Raw genomic sequence first — 15,017 nt, 5'->3', positions numbered from 1 at the left:
CGTGTTCCAAGGAGCTATGATTGGCTAGCGTTGTTGTCACTCTTTCTTTGGGAGCCTAATGCCGAAATTGTATTGGTTTTAGAGCTCAAAATTACGGCAATGGGCGTGGCTTGAATCATTTCTATTTACCTCCTAGCCTAGTATACAAACGCGACACATAGGCCCGCCTACTACCTTGTGATTGGCTCATAGTTCTCACTAAGGGAGGGTTCACAGTTGACAGACACTGAGCGCCGCCTACTGCTGCCTAGCATTCGTCTTATTGGCTTGTTTCCTCCTCCCCTTCCTGTGTCACAAACAGAATATATAATATTCTGTGCAAAAGGTTTAGGTAATGAGGGGCGGGGCATTCACTGACAGGCGGTCCGTTCTCATTTGATCTCCCCATAGAGAGGACAGCAGGAATCTGACAGCTCTTTCTCTGCGCACAGATCAGGGGAGGAGCTGTCATTCACCTGCTCAGCGGGGATCAGTGGATCCACCCCCGCTGAGCAGAGAACGGACAGCGCATCGTGTGAAAGGACCCTTATGCCTCGTACACATGCAACGATTATCAGCCGACCGATCGGCTTTCTTTTGTACAATGTTGTTGTGTTGGTTGGAATGTGCTCTAGATTTGCACTGGACTTTTGTTGGCCGACAGAAAAATGACGTCACTACATTCGACGCACGTCCGCCGCTACAAAAGAGGAAGTGAGTGTTTGGCTGTGACCCTTCTAGGCATCTCACGCTGATTTCGGTAGCATTTGTTTGGTTGACGACATTTCGCTATTTTCCGAGACATCGTTTGAGAATTTATTATGGAGACGGAGGATTCGACTCTTGCTGTAGTTGGGCTTGGAGTTCTGGCTCTGAGGCGAGTTATGAGCAAGAGGAAGAAGAAGACCAAAAATTGGTTGCTTAACCGTGATCAATTTTCCCACATGTCCTTGCTGAGGGAGCTCCAGGAAAATAATCCTGATGACTTCAGGAATTATTTGAGGATGACGGATCCCATCTTTTACCATCTTCTTGCCCTGGTGTCCCCCTATATTCTGAAGCAGGATACATGTATGCGGGTTGCAATTACTCCTGAACAAAGGTTAATTGCAACTTTGAGATATCTTGGAACAGGGAGAAGCCTGCAGGATCTCAAGTTCACCACAGGCATCTCCCCCCAAGCTCTTGGTATCATCATCCCTGAGACCTGCTCTGCTATCATCAAAGTCTTGCAGAAGGACTATATCAAGGTATGTTTTATTTTTTTAGATTACATTACATGTATTTGTCATCTCATCCGAATTTTGCTTATTTTGGATGTACATCAAATTACAGAGGTCATTATTTTGTAACTACCCTCTGTCCGCATGCACATAGTAGTAAAGCTTTATATTTTCATAACTATTTGTAAAATGACCCAGTAACCACCCCAGCATTCTCTCCTATGTGTCCCTAAACGCATTGCCTGTTAACAGTATATTGAATCTGTGTCATTTTCTGACTTTCCCTGAACCAATTATTCCTTTGCAAATGTTTTAGTACCTAGTTTATGATTTATCTTAACCACTTGCCGTCTGCCTGCAGTAATATTACTGCGGCAGAGTGGCTCGTTATCGTCTGAAGACGTAATACTACGTCATCAGACACTCCCCTCTCTCAGCGGCGCGCGCGCGCCGCCGGAGGCTCGCTCCCGCTGTTTTCAGTCACAGCGGGAGTCGGGCCAGGGGAGGAGCAGCGGCGATCGCCGCCGCTCTTCCCCGATCGTCGGGGATCTAGTGTGGAGGTCCGCCTGCTTGTGTAAACACAAGCGGGCGGATCTCCTAAGTGACAGGCAGGGTCAGATTGCAGGGTTCAGCATAGCTGAACCCTGGATCTGTCCTTGTGTCACTCAGTCACCTCCCCCCCCACACGTCAGTAAGCACCAGGCATACATTAACCCCTCCCTCTCCAATAAAATTAACCCCTTCCCTGCCAGTGTCATTTTTACAGTAACAGTGCATATTTATAGCACTGATTACTGCAGTAATGTCACTGGTACCCCCAAAAGTGTCAAAAATGTCAGTCAAGGGTCCGATCTGTCCGCCGCAATGTCGCAGTCCCGCAAAAAAAATCGCAGATCGCCGCCATTACGCGTTTAAAAAAAAACACCAAAAATGACAGAAATCTTTCCCTTTGTTAGTAAACGCAATAACTTTTGCGCAAACCAATCAAAAAATGCTTATTGTGATTTTTTTTACCAAACCTAGGTAGCAGAAAACAAATTGGCCAAAAATTTAAAAAAAATTTGATTTTTACATTTTCTTGGGGGGAATTTCATATAAAAAAATGTGAAAAATATTGTTGTTTTTTCAAAATTTACGCTCTTTTTTGTTTATAGCGCAAAAAAAGTAAAAATCAGACAGGTGATCAAATACCGCTAAAAGAAAGCTCTGTTTGTGTGAAAAAAAGGACATAAATTTCGTTAGGGTATGGCGTCGCACGACCGCGCAATTTTCAGTTAAAGTCGCACAGCGCCAAATCGCAAAAAGTGGCCTGGACGTAAGACAGCAAAATCCTCCGGTGGTAAAGTGGTTAAAGACATCAGTCCATCCATTCCAACCTATGATTGTGTATGTTTATGTAATGCTGTTAAATCGTTCAGTGGCCACAAGCCCTTATTGATGTATAAAGGCATAGTTTTACTTACCCACCCACCCATGCTAAATGTAAAAGTCAGCATATACCAAAGCTCTAGCTGGTGAATTACAATATAATCCCATTAGGAGGTGCAAAATAAATGTATGTAGATGTCATACCCCAAAATGCTAAAGATTTCCTTCATGTTGTTTTTATCTTAAAGTTGCATAAGCATTTAACAGACAAATGTGTGTGTGATAATGTGATGTGCTCAAGCACTAATTGTTTTTTTTTTTTTTCCCCACAGTTTCCTTCAAACGCAGAGCAATGGCTGGAGATTGCTGCTCAATTCCACGAACAGTGGAATTTTCCCAATTGTGGGGGTGCTATAGATGGGAAGCACGTCCGCATTGTCCCCCCTCCGAATTCTGGCTCATATTTTTATAATTATAAAGGTTTTTTTAGTATAGTAATGCTAGCCATAGTTAATGCTAACTATGAGTTCCTGTTTTTGGATATTGGCAAAAATGGCTGCAATTCGGATGGGGGAGTTATTGAGCAAACAGAGTTCGCTCGTCGCCTTCATAACGGCACTCTGAACTTGCCATCCAGGGAGCAAACCATTGAGGGGCTGAGCTTTGTCTTTGTGGCAGATGATGCTTTTGCACTTGGGGAGCATCTTCTGAAGCCCTTTCCTCAAAGGAACCTCACCCCCGGGCAAAGGATCTTCAATTACCGGTTGTCCAGAGCTCGCAGAGTGGTGGAGAATGCCTTCGGGATCATGTCAAACCGTTTCCGTATATTCCTGACATCCATTCATCTGGCACTCTACAAAATAGATCACGTGGTCCTGTGTTGCTGCATTTTACACAACTTTTTATGCAGGAATGCTGAGAACTATCTAACTTTGCAGCAACTGGATACTGACCCTGCCATGCCAGGGCCAAGTGGAGAGGCACAACCACGTGAGCAAGTGGAGTCCATGACCTCAATGGAAGTAGGCTGTTCTGGATTGGCATCCCAAAGTGCCTTTGATATCCGTCAAAAATATATGGAATATTTTGTGGGGAGAGGGGCTGTTTCGTGGCAGGAATTACTGCCAGACACATTATAAATTTGAGATATCTAATAATATTTCTGCAATAAAAAAAAATTGCAATGATTCTGTATTGTGTATTCTAATAATTTGGGCACATATCAAAAACAACATTTTTTGTGTTCATCATGTGTTATATATGTGTGACTTTAGAAGGGTTAATACATTCATCAGTGGGTTAATCTACTGTTGTCTCTCCCCAGCTGTTCAAATGCGATTATGGCCATGTGTTTTTTGGTTGCCAGTGGTCTAAATACAAGGGCCTTCTGCACCCCTTTTAATTTCTACAAACCCTCTCACATTGAGAAGTAGGTCACACCCAAGGTTCATCCAATGTCACCTTACATTGGTGGTCATTGGCCAGAAGGTGCCCATACTATATATTTATTGTAATACATTAGTGTACTAACAATGTACCTCCACCTGTTATGTTGTGTTCATTTATGACATCCTTCTCACTGCCCACCAATGTAAGGAGATGTCAGTGTTATGTGAAACTTGCTCAGTGTTGAGATCGAAGTGTTATATATAGGTAATGTAAAGTGAAATAGACAAACGAACCAGCAATACACTATATATTACACTGATCTCCCTACACTGATTGCTACTGCCCATCTCAATGCCATATAGAATCCTAGGAGTGCTAGTACTTTAAATAGAACCTGTATTTTTGTAGACTGATTGCCACTCAGTTCACAGATATCATTGTGCATTCAGTGTACTAGTGAATATCACTTGTTAGATGTCCACTGGTCCTGAAGGCACAAACATTTTGGCCGGCTGATAATTATACACACAATCAAAACTGCTTTAATTAACATGCAAATATGTGAACAGGACAGTCATCATACATTTTGGGCTACTTTATCCAGCTTTAGACCTGCCCCCCCACCAAAAGTCAAAGAATCGAACACACATTGTTGAGTGTAAAAAGTTTTTATTAAAACACATTCACAGGGTTAGGGTGTTGTAGGGTGCTTCATATGCATAGGAGCCCTGTCTAAAACTGTAACAAACTTGGGGACACCTTTTACAGATGATGATGCATGTATTGGCCAAAAAATAGGCCATAAAATTTTAAATGAACATCGGGAAAAACAAAAATATCCCAATAAAAACCAATAAAATATATAAAAAAAGAAGCTTAAAATTTGGCAAGCATGTCAACAAAGTCACGCATTTTTTTTTGTAAGGCTGTAGCAGCCTCCTTCATTTTCTCAAGCTCAGAGCAGCATTGTAGAGCCTCAACTGTCATCCTGGCTATAGTGCAACTAGGAATAACATGACCTGTTAATAAAAAATCATATATTAAGTACATGCCAAGCAACTAGATGAGGTCGTAATATCTAAACATTTGGGGTCAAGTTCATCTTAAACTAATGAAGAGTTAATACCTACCCTGCTCTTCGGATCTTCTCCTCTCCGCTCTTCTGCTGTCCAATCTTCTGCTATTTTGTTGTCCGCTCTTTTGCCCTTGGCTCTTCTTCTTCCTCCTGTCTTCCTCCGATACTGTCCCTGATGATTATGCCGGTCTCTGCAGCTTATTATATATCCATTAGGGGCGAGACCGCCCGATGACATCATCGGGAGGCCCCGCCCCCTTATGTCACAGATGACGTCGTCTGTGACATAAGGGGGCGGTGCCTCCCGATGACGTCATCGAGAGGTCACGCCCCTAATGGATATATATTAAGCTGCAGAGTCATCGGGGACAGCATCGGAGGAGGACAGGAGGAAGAAGAAGAGCCAAGGGCAAAAGAGAAGAAGAGCGGACAACAAAATAGCAGAAGATTGGACAGCAGAAGAGCGGAGAGGAGAAGATCCGAAGAGCAGAGTGGAGAAGACCGAATGAAGATTTTTAATAAAATTTGAAAAACGTCTCCTGTCGTTATTCACATACACTGCCTTTTATGGGGTGAATGGGTAGGGATACAATGTACCCCATACCCATTCACATAGGGAGGGGGGTCCGGGATCTGGGAGGCCCCCCTTGTTAAAGGGGGCTTCCAGATTCCGATGAGCCCCCTGCCCGCAGACCCCCACAACCACCGGCCAGGGTTGTGGGGATGAGGCTCTTGTCCTCATCAACATGGGGGCAAGGTGCTTTGGGGTGGTTGGGGTGCAGAGCCCCCCCTGCCCCAAAGCACCAACACCCCCCCATGTTGAGGGCATGTGGCCTGGTGTGGTCCAGGGGGGGTGGGGCCGCTCGCTCGTCCCCTCCCCTTTCCTGGCCTGCCGGGCTGCATGCTCGGATAAGGGCCTGATTTGGAACCTGGGGGGGACCCCCACGCCGGTTTTTCCCATTTTGGCGTGGAGTTCCCCCTCAAGATTCTCACAGCGCAAGTCGGATCATCCTGATCCGACTTGCGGTGCGACTTCCATTCAAATCAATGGGCTCCCATAGGGAAACATTGATTTTGAATGGAGGCAGAAAAAAACACAGATAAAAGCAACATGGCAAAACGTGCAATAACGCAAATGGAAAAAGCTACTGAAAGCACGTTTTTACAGCTGCTTTTTCCTGCGTCAGAACTAGCTTTGACGCACGTTTTTTTCTAACGCTCCGTGTGCATGGGGCCTAAGAAAACCTGCAAACGTAGAAAATATATGTTAGGTCGAAAATGTGAATCAGGTGCGCAAAAAAATTAAAATCATGTGTCAAATATATAATCATATAGTGACAAATCTACACAAATGGAGAAAACTTTAGAAGATTTGTCACTATATGATTATATAATTGACACATAATTTATAAGTTTTGCACACCTCATTCACATTATTTAACAAACAGGTAGTTACATCAAATACACCAAATGAAAAATACAGTTGAAAACACATTAAAAAAATACTTACTTGGGCACAAAACTGGCTCCCCAACACTTGTTTCCTGATCTGGATCATTTGGAGAAGAGCTTTCAAGTCTGTTCGGAATGCTGGCAGGAGATCTTGCATCCGAAATTTCCACATCCGATCCGGCTGGAGGTGACACATCCCATGGATCAAATGAGGGAACCTCTGCAATGTACATTTTTTAGGAAATACAACAATAGAAGGTTAAACAATCATCGCAAACAAACATATTTTTAGTATCCCACTACAAAAAAATCTGTGCCTACCAACCTTGCTGTTGCTGTGGTAGCTGCACACTTGTTGGCTCCACCATGCTGCACTCTGGACTACTGTCTTTATCTACATAATAATAAAAATGTGGCATGTAATAAAATTCACAGGAGGTACATTTGCTAGGACATGGTGCACTGCTTGACAGCTATTTTCATAAAAAATATTCAGACATGTACATGGTTATCTCCTAAAAAGTAGGGACATTAATGTTTGACTCAGCATAGGAAACAATTACCTTTTTGGGAATGTGTGACAGCATCAGGGCCCATGTCCTCTGGTTCTTCATCCAATGTGGATGGAGCTGACACAGTCGCTGCACCTCTCCTCCTCTTTTGCAATTCTTTTTCTTTTGCTTTTAGTTTTTGCCATATTTAAAGGTTACAAAAAGAATATGTAAATAATCAGTTTTTTTGGTTAGAAAATTTGTTGCAATAAAGAAAATTCGTTGCAATCAAATGCATATATAGTTTACTGTGGATTCCTGTCTTTTAATGTAATATACAAATAAATCATCAATAGATCAATCAAATCAATACATGACCAATAAAATAACAAAATGGAAAGTTTTCATATACATTATTATCTATACATTTCTATACAACATACACCAAATCGACCTAAAACATATTGCTTGAGAAAATTAAAAAACTTACTTTTTTTAAGAATATGATGTATGTGACCAAGCTGTTCTTGCTCCCGATGCTTCAAATCTGACCATCTTTTTCGGATTTGGTCTTTTGATCGCTCAACACCATAAATTTTATTTAAAGATGCTACCACCTTATCCAGAATCCTGTCTTTTCTGGAGTTGGGCCTTTCATAGTTCTGCAGCCTGTCATCATAATCATTCTTCTCAAGAATGGCCACCATGTCCACCATTTCACCCTTGCTCATAGGTGTTGCTTTTGATTTTTTTTTTTGGCCCAACCACTTTGGCCTTCACTTGTAGAACTCCGAGATTCTGCCATCTCCGCAACGATTCTTCCGCCGACTCACGTGTGTGTGTGTCGCATGCAGCCTAATATTCGGCACGTACACGCCCCTGCATCAGCACGCCACTGGAGGCGGAGTTGACGCATGCGCTGTCTTTAAAGGACGCCAGATCTTTCGGTCGACGATTCGCTATCGGACAAATCGTTTGGAGGAGCACGATCGATCGGCGAACCACGATTCTTCTGAGCAAACAAAGGTACGACTTTAGATTCAAAAGCTGGTGTTTTTGGCCCTATACAGCTTATATTGGGCCTATCTTTATTATGTGACAAAATACATGCTCTTTTACTAGGTTTTGTGTTGTGTCTTGCAGGCATATACTGTACATCATCATCATGGTGGATAAATTCACCTCTCCAGAATTTATGCAAAACTTTATAGATGAGTACAGAAAACTGCCCTGTTTGTGGAAAGTAAAAAGCAAGGATTATTCAAATAGACAAAAAAAAAAAACGAGGCATATTTGAAATTAGTGGACATGTGCAAAACAATTTGCCCAAATGCTGACATCAACTATGTCAAACAAAAAATTGCAAACCTCCGCACAGCATATAAAAGGGAGCTAAATAAAATAAAAAAAACTGAGAAGTCTGGAGCTGCTGCCGAGGAGATATACGTCCCGAGGCTATGGTATTTAGAGAGCCTGCGGTTCCTGACAGAACATGAGGAATCCAAGCCATCCCTGTCCACGCTCCCTTCCACGTCGGCAGAGGGCTCATGTGATGCCAGCCAGGAGGAAGATATCCTGGAGCCAAACTTGACACAGGTATAGCATTTCACAATATATTGTCTGCAATAAACATAATGATGGAAAAAAAATATTCTCAAGACAATAATTGACCCTTTATGTAAAGTCTGCTATTTGGTTAAAAAAATACAACAAACGTGACTTTTTATATACACTATAACATTATAATAAATTGTTCATTTCATCAACAGGAAAGTGTCACTGTGGAGGAGGCAGGTGTCAGCCAGGAGTCTGTGGAGGCATCTGGATCCACCCAACCCCCGGCAAAACGGCGCCTGAAACAAAAAAATGTGGACCAGATAACAACTGAGTTTCTCAGCCAGGCCTCTATAGCCCTGAAGAGAAAGCCGGACGAGGAGGAAGCATTTGGCCTTCTGACAGCAAACAAGCTGCGTAAACTGAAGGTGCCGCAGCGCCAAAGGGCAGAGCTCCTGATCATGCAGGTGCTGCATAGAGCGGAATTGGAGGAACTAGAGGAACACACCCACCTCTCCAATTCTCACCCATCCCCTCCACCTCCACCACAGCAACCCCAGCCACCACCTCAACCACAGCCACAACTGCCACATGGCAGTCAGTGGCAATATGGCCCTCCTGATCCCCACATCCCCTCATGGCCACATGATTACCGGTATTCCCAATTGTAATTGCCCCTAATTTCTAACCTGTTATTTGTGTTACCCCTTTTTATTTATTTATAGTTTATATGAGGAGGAAATGTCCTTTTTTATTTTAATAGTTACAACACGGAGAGTATTTATATATTTATTTAGGAATTTCTTCATTTAGAAAATAAATATGATGATAAAAAACACGACTTGCCTATCTTTATTTTTTAAAATGTAGGATATTGGGAGTAAGCAGCAATATATGTTTTAGACATTAATTACGAAATGAATAAAGGGACACATCAATAGTTAGATCTTTGCAGTCAAAAAACAAAGAGAATGGTGAAGAGTTTTAAATATTTAAATTTAAAAATACATGCACCATATAGAATAGCCAAATCATTATCATCATCATAACAGAACACATGCCTCTTTAATTGTAAAGTATAGAATTATGAGCACATTAACCAAGATGAGCATGTGCTCCGCATTTCATATATTTTTTGGACTGCCGCGAGACGAAAGTTCTTTCTTGATAAAATTGCTAGTTTTCTTGAGAAAATTCTTCCGGGTCGTTATTTGGTTCCGATCATGCGTGTTTTCCGATTAGTAGATTTTTGTTTGCCGAAATCTGTACTGACTGACGGAAAATCGGCCGTTGTGTTGACGGCAAACAAAAATTTTATAGCCTGCACACCAGATTTTATTCGGCCGAAAAGTCGGAGTCGGTTGTCGAAAGCATCATACTAACAAGCCGAAAATCGGCCGATCGGACGTTGGCCGAAAATTCACGGCCAACTATCGACGCGTGTGTATGGGGCATTAGACTATCACTTCTAACCCCATAGTTGACAACATTTCAAAAAAGTTTTTAGGGAAACTTTTTTTTTTTTCTGTGTGTCCAGAAAGCTGTTGTAGGCTGAGCATGTACTTTAATGAGGGGCGGGGCTATCACTGAATATAGGCATGGTTCTACAAGAAGGTTAACCACTTTACCACCGGAGGATTTTGCTGTCTTACGTCCAGGCCACTTTTTGCACTGTGCGACTTTAACTGACAATTGCGCGGTCGTGCGACGCTGTACCCAAACAAAATTTACGTCCTTTTTTTCCCACAAACAGAGCTTTCTTTTGGTGGTATTTGATCACCTCTGCGCTTTTCATTTTTTGCGATATTAATAAAAAAATTGATAATTTTGATCACCGCCTCTCCTCCCCTGGCCCGACTCCCGCTGTGTCTGCCTCCGGTGTCAGCCTCCGGTGGCGTGCGTGCGGCGCCCACAAGGGGAGGAGTCACGAGCCACTTTGCCACAGTGCGCTCCATGTGAGCGGACGGCAAGTGGTTGAAGTGGAGTTCCGCCCCCCCCCTTCCAAAAATTAAAAGTCAGCAGCTACACACATTGTAGCTGCTGATTTTTAATATTAGGACACTTACCTGTCCTGGAGTCCAGCGATGTCAGCAATGTTTCCATCGGCTGTCGGGTGCTGCTGTCGCCATTGCCTGTAAGGGAACCTGACAGTGATGCTGTGCGGATTGGATCGGCGTTGGGGGGGAAGGAGGAGGGGGCCAAACTTCCGAGGGATGGCGCCGCGGCGCCATCTCCCGGAAGTGGGGAAGGGTACCTGTCAAAAACAGGTACCCGTTCGCCCTGAAAGGTGCCATATGTGGCACTGGAGGGGTGGAGGAAGCAAATGAGCGCTTTAACCTCCCTGGCAGTCTTATTATGTCCGAATTTTTGTTCTAAAAGCGGTACATTGTTTTGCATGGAAAAAAGTTTTCCCACGAATCGCTATCGCTCAATTCTTAAAATATTTCCGATTCACCGTCGCTGTTTTCCAGTTTGTCCAAAAGCGTTTTTTTGAGCTAAAAGAATGCTTTTTGGACACCATGGAAATTATCAATTTTCCAGGCACAAAGTACCGCAAAAATCACAGGCAGGGCACTGGAAAAGCCTCTGGGGTGAAATGGCATGATACAAAATTATAATCCTAACAGAATACACTGTATCATGTCATTTTATTTATTTTTTTTTCATCTCCGGCCGGTTCCACCCCCCCCCCCCCCCCCCTGCGATGCGGCGCTCACAGGAAAGGGAACCAGAAGAAGGTGCTGGCATCTGCCGAACACAAAGCGGGAGGGCAGCGGGAATACGGCTGGAGGATGGCTGGGGAGGACGGCGGGAGATTCCAGGGGAAAGTGAGTATCATTCTGGGGTAATCCCATGTGTAAAATATAAAATGCAGCGCTAGTAACTGGACAATATATGAGGGCAATAGCAATAAGTGTTTTAGTCCATCAATATGAAGTCCATATGTTAGGTAGTGATCATATATAAAAACTGTGGCAGTCTTCCACCCTTTAGTGTGTAAACAAGAGCTTGAATGAGAGTAGCCTACACCTCCACCATGTAGATAATAAGCCTCTTACCAGAAGCTGTGGATCACCACCAAAGGGTGATCAATAGTGCTTTAATAATATGGAAACTGGATGGATACAACCTGGAAATCCAATTCCCTTATTCCAATGGGCAGCACAGCCAAGATGTTCCTCTCCCAGTGCAGATAGTCTGGATACTCCAGTAGGGTTAGGGTTCATACAGAACAAAAGAGAAGCCTAAATAAGAACCTCATGAAATAGTCAATGACTATTTAGCAGCCAGCAACAGTCTCAGTATTCTTGGCATCATTGTATATGTGTAGTTTATGAGGTTTATCTACCAACATTCTCAGCACACATCTTATGTATTCTGATCACCAGCATTCTTTAGGTTCCACTATTTATTCTCTGAATATTCCAATAATGTTCTACTTTCTTGACCTTTTTTTTTTACCAATAGACTCTAAGAAAAGGAATAAAGAAAAATACTAGGGTCTTCTGCACATGAATGAATGCCTGATGCAAAGATTCACTTGTTTAGGGGTGTAAATTGCTTCATTTTTTCTGCCTCCATGTAATGTCCTCCGTGAGCATCAGAACCAGTTTTCTATCAGATCAACCAATCCGTTGGAGGGTGGAATAATAGCATGAGAAACTCCAAAGTAGCAATCGATGTAAAAAAAGTTAAACTCTATGTATGATGTGTATGTACAGTTATATTAGCGGTTATATTAGTGTGTTGGTCTCTATTTCCTCATTCAATTGATGTCCTTTTTTTCCCACAAATAGAGCTTTCTTTTGGTGGTATTTGATCACCTCTGCGATTTTTATTTTTTGCGCTATAAACATAAAAAGAGCAACAATTCTGAAAAAAGAAAAAAAAAAAAAAACAATATTTTTCACATTCTGCTATGTAAGATGCCCAAAAAAAAAATTATTAAAAATCAAAATTTTTTAACATTTTAGGCCAATTTGTTTTCTGCTATGGTTTGCGCAAAAGTTATCGCATCTACAAGCTACAGGAAAGATTTATGTCATTTTTATTGGTTTTTATTTTTTTACTAATAATGGCGGCGATCTGCGATTTTTTGTGACACTGCGACATTGCGGCGGACAGATCAGACCCCTGACTGACATTTTTGACACTTTTGGGGGGGACCAGTGACATTACTACAGTAATCAGTGCTAAAAATATGCACTGTTACTGTAATAATGACACTGGCAGGGAAGGGGTTAACAGCGTGGTTGATCAAGGGGTTAAATATGTACCTAGGGGCGTGTTTCTAAATGTGGGGGCGTGGTTTGTGAAATGATCTTAGAGACCTGTGATCCTTTATAGAAGGATCACAGGCGCTCTATGATCATTCCAGGGAGAAGAACGGTCAGCTGTGTTTACAACAGCCGACCCTCCTTCTCTCTCAGCGGGGAACGGTCGCGGGTGTCAGGCGGCAATCGGAGCCGCCTGCCCCGTGCATCCGCTTCCCTGCTGATAAGTGGGGGCAGGAGCGCGCTCGCCCCCTAGCTGCCTGCGCACGGCCGACGTATACCTGCAGCGGTTTGCACAGGAGCGGCTGCCTGCCGCAGTATAACTGCGACGGGTGATCGTAAAGTGGTTAAAAAAGAAAATACAAAGTGGCGCAAGCTAATAGCACTAGGCTAAAAGGTAGTCCATGAGGTAGCCAATTAGGCTATCATAAAAGTCTTTAAAATGAAACAGGAAACAGTCCATGCGCTCAGGGCCAGCCTAATGGGGAGCGGAAGCAATCTCTAAACAGGAAAAGAAACACTCACTTCCACATGTCAACAATTTATCTGTAGTTTATTTTTATTTCTATTTTCATTATATTATCTTTTCATATTTATCCATATCCTTATACATTTTCATTTTTATTTCCATTCCCACTCGCATTTCATATTTATTTTTAATTTTATTTTTATTCATTTTTAATCTTATTTCTATTTTTATTTTATTCTTATTCTTATTTTTATTTTTATTTCCATTCATCTTTTATATTTATTTTCATGTTTATTTCTATTTTTTTAATATTTATATTTATTTTGATTTATTTTTATTTCTATCTTGATTCTCATTGTCTTTTCTATTTTTATTTTTAATTTATTTAATTTTTATTTTTTCTGAGCTCATTATAATTCATCATTTCATTTTTTGATTCACTATTAATTCACTTCTATTCCATCATTCATTCATCTTCTCATTTTCATTTTCACTTATTTTTTCATATCCCACATTAATTCCTTTTTTTTTATATATTTTTCTCTTTTTTCATTACCATTCAATCTTTTTTTCAATCAATACATTTTTATTTGCATTTTAAAAAGGGAAAACATACATGAGAACAAGAAAACATCAACGTGATGTAGGTAACATAAGAAACAACAGGGTAGCGGAGCATCTTCCATGGTGAGCTTGTAGAGTGCATATGAAAATTAGCAAATACGGTACAAGAATTGTATACATGTATCATAGTAATGTCTTAGCAATATATCATACAAGTACATTTCTGACTGGAAGAGGAAAGGGGTAGCAACCACTGCCTCCAGGCCGGAACCCCGTAGGGAGCAATGACACCAGATCAGAGGCAGCGGGTGCCTCCCTCTCCTCTTTGAGGAACGATTTGAAGCCTCAGCTGTTAACACTTTGTTAATTCTTAATTACAGGTGGTAAGTAGGGCCATGCCAACCAAGCTTTTTGGAATTTTTGGTAGGATAGATTATTGAAGGAGAGGGCTTTTTCCTGTTTATAGTTGTCATTCACTAGGGCTATCACTTCGGAAAGATTTGGGACTTCAGTGGTCTTCCATTTGCGTAAAATTAGAGTTCTGGAGGCCAATAGGAGGTGCAGAACCATCTGTCTAAAATTGAGTGGGTATAGATCAATATTTAAGTTTAGTAGTGCTAATTCTGGTTTTGGGGGGGGGGGGGGGGACAGGACTCCTGTCGTGGATGCTATGCACCTGAATATTGACCTCCAGAAACTTGTGAGAGAGGGGCATTCCCATAGGATGTGCTGTAGGGTACCAATCTTCCCACATTCCCTCCAACATAATGGGGAGAGAGTAGAGCTCATTTTAGATAATCTATACGGGGTAAAGTACCATCTATTGGTAATTTTTGTCATCATCTCCCAGTGATTGGTACAATGTGATAGTTTGTGCTTTGCGATTAGAGCTTTTTGCCATTGTTTAAGGGTAAAGGAATTGTTTAGGGATTTTTCCCATTTTTCCATGTGTGTAGATTTGACGGTAAGGGCGGTAGATGTTAGTCTAGAGTAGAAAAAGGAAATACTCTTAGTATGTTGTGATGTTGCTGTGAGGAAACTCCACGTTTGGGAGTCAGTGTTTAAATTGACAATGGGGTGTTTCGCTAGTGCAAGATTTATCTTAGGGATGATGATAGAAGTCTGTGGAGGGAGAGAGTGATCGCGTGTAGTTTCTTCAACTGTTTTGAGTATGTTATT

This window comes from Pelophylax lessonae, assembly GCF_965119305.1.
Source record: "Pelophylax lessonae genome assembly, chromosome: 2".
Lineage (NCBI taxonomy): Eukaryota > Metazoa > Chordata > Amphibia > Anura > Ranidae > Pelophylax > Pelophylax lessonae.
This window is presented reverse-complemented; position numbering follows the sequence as displayed.